The sequence below is a fragment of the Phoca vitulina genome, unplaced genomic scaffold (genome assembly GCF_004348235.1).
Source record: "Phoca vitulina isolate PV1807 unplaced genomic scaffold, GSC_HSeal_1.0 scaffold27, whole genome shotgun sequence".
Lineage (NCBI taxonomy): Eukaryota > Metazoa > Chordata > Mammalia > Carnivora > Phocidae > Phoca > Phoca vitulina.
Genome location: NW_022589730.1, coordinates 23,672,148 through 23,679,619, shown reverse-complemented (window position 1 = coordinate 23,679,619; position 7,472 = coordinate 23,672,148).

Here is a 7,472-nt window from a genome sequence, read left to right as displayed (position 1 = left end):
ATGCCCACACACACTGGGGAGGGCAGTCTGCTGAGTCCACTGATTGAAATGCTAATCCCTTCACCCTCACAGACACATCCAGAAATAAGGTTTAATGTGGGCACCCTGTGGCCAGTCTAGATGATACATAAAGTTACCTATCACAGTCTCTCTGCCATTTGCCGGGCAGGTTGTTCCTTGTAGCTGAGGGAAAAATCATCTCCTAGCCCTGGTGGCCTGGTTAATACTGTCACCGTGAGGACCACAGAATATATTTTGGGCACTACATATTATTATCCCTTCTTCCTCCCTAATTTAAATTCAGATGTGTTTAATTCTTCATGTCTTGCTTTAAATAATAATGGCATTATCCTTTACTTCGTTTTAAGTCTTGCTTGATTTTTCTCTATAAGTGGTTTTTTTTCTATAAAAGACCATTTTATCTGCTTGAAATATTTCTTCTTGAAGCTCGTAGTGAACAACTGTGTTAATAAATATGTCTAACTCTTGTAGAATGGATACTGAGGTGAGCAGTTAGTCTCTTAACCATTAGCACATAATCTGTTACATTAATTTGGGCATACACTGGAAGACTTGTATTCATCAAAGAATAATAAAGACATTAATTTTCAAACGAGAACTAATTTCTGTGACTTGAACTTCATTTTCAAGGAAAATGACAGGCTTGTTCTACTTATTATTTTTGAAAATAACACTTTTAAAGATCTAAGTTTTGATGCACACTCCCTCAATGTGATATCAACACTCTTCCATCAAGAGGCAGGATCCTTGTTCCCTCCCTTTGAATCTGGGCGTATCTTTGTAGCTTCAGCCAATAGAATGGAGAGAAGTGCCACTGCATGATTTCCAAGCTAGCTGTTAAAGACAATATGAATTCCATCTGTCTCTTTCTTGGGATACTGGTCTTTGGAACCTTGTCACCATGTTGGAAGAATGCCAGGCTACATGGAGAGAACACATTAACTGCCAGCCCCAGCAGCCATGTGAAGAAATGATTCCAGCCCTCTGCATTCACATGTTCTTGCTGGGGTCCCAGGCATCAGGGAGCCAAGACAGGCTGCCCCCACTGTGCTCTGATTGAATTCAGGACCCACGAAATCATGAAAAAGAAATGATAGTGGTTTAGAGACACTGTTTTTGCACCGTTTGTCGTACAACAAGAGATAATGGCAACACTACTCAAAACTAGCTTCACCAACAGTGGAACATCCTGACGTTATGTTCCTCCTAGTGGGCAAAATGGGAAGTAGACAGGACTGCCTATGAAGTATGATTGTCAAAAACATTAAACATGAATGTAAGACAAGCTCTAGCGTCTAGTTTATAGGAACAGGGTATAGAGAAACAAGCCAAATGTCATCATGATGAAATGATCAAACATCCAGATATAAATAATCTGGTCTCTTAAAAACAAGTCAATAACAGAAAAAAAAAAATGGTGGGGGGGGGGGAATCCTGTTCTAGCTTTATAAAGGCTTAAGAGCCTAACCAAATAGAAACCATCAATCTTGAGGCACCTGGGTGGCTCGGTTGAGCGACCGACTCTTGATTTGGGCTCAGGTCATGATCTCAGGGTCATGGGATCGGGCCCTGCATTGGGCTCCCTGCTCAGTGGGGAGTCTGCTTGAGATTCTCTCCCTCTACCCCTCCCCCTGACTAATGCACTCTCCCTCAAATAAATAAAATCTTTAAAAAGATTTATTTATTTGAGAAAGAGTGAGCGAGGGAGAGAGAGAACACGAGGTTGGGGGTAGGGGAGCAGCAGGGAGAGGGAGAAGTGGACTCCCCGTGGAGCAGGGAGCCCGACGTGGGGCTTGATCCCAGAACCCTGGGATCATGACCTGAGCCGAAGGCAGACACTTAACTGATTGAGCCACCCAGGTGCCCCAATAAAATCTTAACAAAACATGAACTTTGGTATTTCACATCTTTATTCATCCATTGATGGACACTTAGGTTGCTTCCATATCTTGGCTGTCGTAAATAATGCTACAATAAACATTGGGGTGCATGTATCTTTTTGAATTAGTGTTTTTATTTTCTTTGGGTAAATACCCAGTAGTGGGATTACTGGATCGTATGGTATTCCTATGCTTAATTTGAGGAACCTCCGTACTGTTTTCCGTGGTGGCTGCACCAGTTTGCATCCCCACGCACAGTGCATGAGGGTTCTTTTTCTCCACATCCTCGCCAACACTTACTTCTTGTCTTTTTTATGCTAGCTGTTCTGACAAGTGTCAGGTGATACCTCATTGTGGTTTTGATTTGCATTTCCCTGCTGACTAGTGATGAGCATCTTTTCATGTGTCTGAAGACATGAGTTTCTTGAATTATGCTGGATGTAAATATTGTTATGTTTGCACACAAAGCAATGTATTTGGCATCTGACTTATGCATGGAGAAATGATATATGTGTCTAAGCTTGGTATCTGAAAAATGTGTCACTTTTAATGAACCCTGTTTTCAAATAAGCTTGGGTAGGACACACCCTCTACAGCTGATTAAAGGGGACAGACTTTCATTTCTTTTTTTTTAAAGATTTTTTATTTATTCATTTGAGATAGAGAGCGAGCATGAGCAGGGGAGAGAGGCCGAGGGAGAAGCAAACTCCTCACTGAGCCAGGAGGAGCCCAACGTGGGGCTCGATTCCAGGACCCTGGGATCACGACCTGAGCTGAAGGCAGACGCTTAACTGACTGAGCCACCCAGGTACCCCAGATTTTAATTTCTAATGAAGGTTTAACTTAATTATTATGAGCCCACCTGCTGCCTTTTCTTTTTAACAACTGTAGTGCAATTTCAGACTGATACTTTAAGTTTAAGGTCAATGCAACAACAATGCAAGTAATTAAAATTTTCTTCTTTCTGATGGGTCAACATGACAAATGTAAGCTATTTCTGATTATAAACATTTTCTTGCTAGAATGATTGTGGGCTGTGCCTCAGCTGCATATGAAAACTTACAACTCTAATCCTTATTGTGACTCAAATCCAATTATTTCTTGGGAATACTTTCTTGGACTCTAAACAATTCAGCAACATGGTGCATTGAAAACTGGAGCATCAGAAATCTGGGTTCTAGTTCTCCCTCTGCCATTTACTCCCTTTTGGTTCTGCCTTCAAAAATTTGACTCCCTTCTCACAAGCTCCATATCAACTACCCTGGTGCCAAATAGCATCATCTCTCCCCTGGATTAATTCAGAGCTTCCTAACTGGTCTCTGTGTTTGTTCTTGCCTCCCTACTGCCTATTCTCCAAAGAACCAAAGTTAGAGTAGGTCACTCTCCTGCTCAAAAACCTTCAGTAGCTCCTCATTTCTTAGAGAGTAAAAGCCGAGTCCTTACAAAGGCCTGGAAGTCTCTTCATGCATCCCTCCTCCTGGTCCTCTATTTCCCACCTGAGCTCCGGCCACTCCTACCTCCATGCTGTTTCTGGAACAGGCCAAGTAGGAGGCTCCCTCAGGCCTCTGCACTGGGACTGTTGCCTCTGCCCAGAAAGCTTTTCATCCTTCACCCCTATGAACCCCCTCCTTCCCTCCTTTAATCTGCTCTGATGTCATTTGATCTTTGAGGCCTTCTCAGACCTCGCTGTATCTAAAATTACAACTCCCTTCTGCAACGCTTCCCCTGCCCTACTTTATTCTCCTTCATAGCACGTATGTGTATCTGATGGTCTATGTATGTGAGCAATTTATTTGTCTTTCTCCCCCTACTAGAATATTAACTCCTGGGCCCCCAGCCATTCTAACAGGGCTCGACAGTAGAGGGCGCTAGAGAAATACTCCTGAATGCACATTCAGGGCAACAGTTTGTGGCCTGGGCAAGGGATTTCACCTTTTCATTCCTCCGTTTCTTCCTGAGTATAGTGACATGGTTGAACAAAAATTTCTCTCAGGACCTTCTGGTTTTAATAGTCTCTGATTCTAATATCCTCAGTTACTTCTGGGAAATACATTCAGTTGAAGTTGAGGGCTATTTGACTGGATTACAAAAAATTATAAAAAATATTTGCTGATAATTACATGGAAATCTCATATTTTAAGCAAAGAATCTGTGGAAGTATTAAGCTTCAAGAAATAATGAAGTTCTAAGTTACTAGTTGAGTGATAAAAAGAAGTTTTCGCTGACTAAAAACCTTTATAAATTTTTCTCAGCCCAAATCTTATTTTCTAATTTATTTTGCTTGTTAGATAATAGTTTTAAGATTTCACAATTTATAAATGTTATGCCTAATCATAAACGAAATTACGGTGGAACATTGAGTAGAACTATGTGTTATAGCCTGCAGTTTTGTTTCATAATATTAAATATTTCTTTTATGAAACAGCCCAGCTTCTGATAAACCATTGCCATTGTTCCAAAATACATCTACTAATACAAGCGGCAAAAAACAGGTTACTCAATATATTAAGGAATCCTCCTAGATAAGTTTCAAACAGTGTTACTCAAGCTGGAGCCAAGACTATATATATATATGATTTAGAAAGTAGAAATAATTTATTATAATGTCAGTTGAACCCTATTAAAGTTAGGCTGACTCAAACTAAGTCCCTAGGGTCAAAAAAAATAGATTCTTAACTGTAGAGAACAAACAGAGGGTTACTGGAGGGGAGGCAGGTGGAGGGATGGGTGAGATAGGGATGGGGATTAATAGTACACTTGTGATGAGCACTGGGTGATATATGGAAGTGTTGAATCACTATATTGTATGCCTGAAACTAATATAACACTGTATGTTAACTACAATGGGATTAAAATTTTTTAACAAAAGATAAGTCTCTAAGGAACATACACAAAAAGTATTTATGAGAAATTATGGTATGATTAGAAATTTGTATCTCAGATTCTTTATTATGAACACGCTTTTGCCTGGTGTATTGAAAAGCCGTAAGTTAGGCGGCTAGGAGGTTACATCATTTTTAAAATTGCAATTAAATTTACAAACAGTATAATGCACAGATCTTAAGAATATAGATCAACGAGTATTGACCAGTGCGTATACCTGTGTAACCCACACCCCTATCGTTGTTTTTTCTTAGTTAAACTTTTTGTTTTGAGATAATTACAGGTTCACGTGCAGCTGTAAGAGATAACAGAGAGAGACTTTTTACCCTTCGCTCTTTGCCTCAATGGTAACATCTTGCACAGCTATAGTACAAGGTCACGACCAGGATATCGACTTTGATACAGTGAAGACACAAACATTTCCACCACCACAAAGATCCCTCATACTGCCCTTTGGGGACCACACCTGCTTCCCTCCCAGCGCCACCCCCTCCTTAGCCCCTGACAGCCACTCATCCGTTTGACATTTCTATAATACTGTCATCTCAAGAATGTTATATGAAAGCATGATACAGTACAAAACCTTTTGAGATTGGCCTTTTTCCCACTTAGTATAATTCTCTGGAAATTCATCCAGGTGGATGTACATATCAACAGTTCGCTCCTTTTTACTGTTGAGTAGTTCTCTGCGGTATGGACGATGCGGATGTACCATCCTTATTTTAATCATTCCCCCTGTTTAAGTATCTCTGCATAGTTCCTCAGTGGAGGCTATCGTGAATCAAGCTGCTAGACGCATGCAAGAACAGTTTTGTGTGTGAACATAAATCTTCATTTTTTGGGGAGTGCCGTTCCCAGGAGTGCGATTGCTGGATCCCATGGCAGTTGCATATTTACTTGTTTTTTTTTTTTTAACCTGTCAAATTGCATCCCAGAGTAGCTGCACCATTTTATATTTTCCTCTGAGCACCGCTTTCACTGCATGCCACAAATTTTGATGTTATATTTTCATTTTCCTCCCTTCAAAATATTTAAAAATTTCTCTTGAGACTCTTTTTTTTTTTTTTTTTTTTACCCCCGTGTTGCTTAGAAGTGTATTATTTAATCTCCAAATATTTTGGGATTTTCCAGCTACCTGTCTGTTATTGATCTTGAGTTTAATTCCATGTTGGCTTGAGAGCATACTTGGTGTGACTTCTATTTTATATTTGCTAAGGTGTGATTTATGGTCTCGGTGAATATTCCATGTGAGTTTGTGAAGAATGTGTAATCTGCCATTGTTGGGTGAAGTATTCTATAAATGTCAATTAAATCCTGTTGATCAGTGGTGCTGTTTAGCTCAACTATGTCCTTACTGCTTTTCTCCCTGCTGCATATGCCAATTACTGATAGAGAGGTGGTCAAGTCTCCAAATACCACCTTGGGGTTGTCTGTTTCTCCTTACAGGTCCATCGGTTCCTGCCTCATGCATTTTGATGTTCTGTTATGCACACACACATTAGATTGTTTATGTCTTCTTGGAGAATTGACTTCTTTATCATTAACGCTTCTCTGTTTCCCTGATCATTTTTCTTGTTCTGAAGTTACTTTGTCTGAAATTAATATAGCTACTCTAGGTCTGTTCTGATTCGTGTTAGCAAGGTAGATCTTAATCCCTTTGCTTTTAATTTATCTGTCTTTATATTTAAGTGGGTTTCTTATAAACAAGCTATAGTTGGATTTTTTTTAATCCTGTCAACTCTGCCTTTTAACTGGCATATTTAGCCAATTCACATTTAAGGTGGTTGTTGATGTATTTGGATTAATATCGGTCCTATTTGTTACCATTTTCTATTTGCTGCATTTGTTTTTCACTTCTTAGTGTTTAATCCTCTCTTTGTCTGGTTTTAACTGAGCGTTTGATACGATTCTATTTTCTCTCCTCTCTTAGCATATAAATTATACTCCTTTCAAAAAAAGTTTTAGTGGTTGCACTAGAATTTGTAATATACATTTACAATGAATGGAAGTCCACTTTCAAATAACACAATAGCTGTTCACAGGTAGTACAGGTACCTTATAAAAGAATATCCCGAATTTCTTCCTCCTGTCTCTTATAACATTGCTGTCATTCATTTCATTCATTTACCCATAAGCTATGATCACCCAATTCATAGTTGCTATTATGATTTTAAGGTGACAACCTGAGCTTGCAGGTGTCCAAAATGTGTGTGTGTGTGTGTGTGTGTGTGTGTGTGCATGTGTGTGTGGTCTGGGGCGGGCAGTCTTGTGGGACTGAGCCCTTAACCTGTGGGATCTGATGCCATCTCTGGGTAGATGGTGCCAGAATTTAAATTGCAGGACCCCCAGCTGATGTCATAGAGAATTGCTTGGTGTGGGGAGAAACCTTCACAGATCTGGCAAATGGAAGTGTCAGAAGGGGAAGGAGACACACAGAGAAGAGAAACACCCAGTAGGGAAGAAAGGGGCTTTTCCCTACTCGGGAAGGAAAAATCTGTGAGTGTTGCCACTTCACACTCCTTTCTTTTCCTTCTGGTATTCCCACTCTGTGTGTGTTTCCCTTTCATCAGTCTTGGGACAGAGGCTACTTACTCCTCAGGCCCTTCTGCTGTTCCATGGGAAGCCAACAATGTTTGATGAACAGCCCCCCCCCCCCCCCCCCCCCCCCCCCCCCCCCCCCCCCGCCCC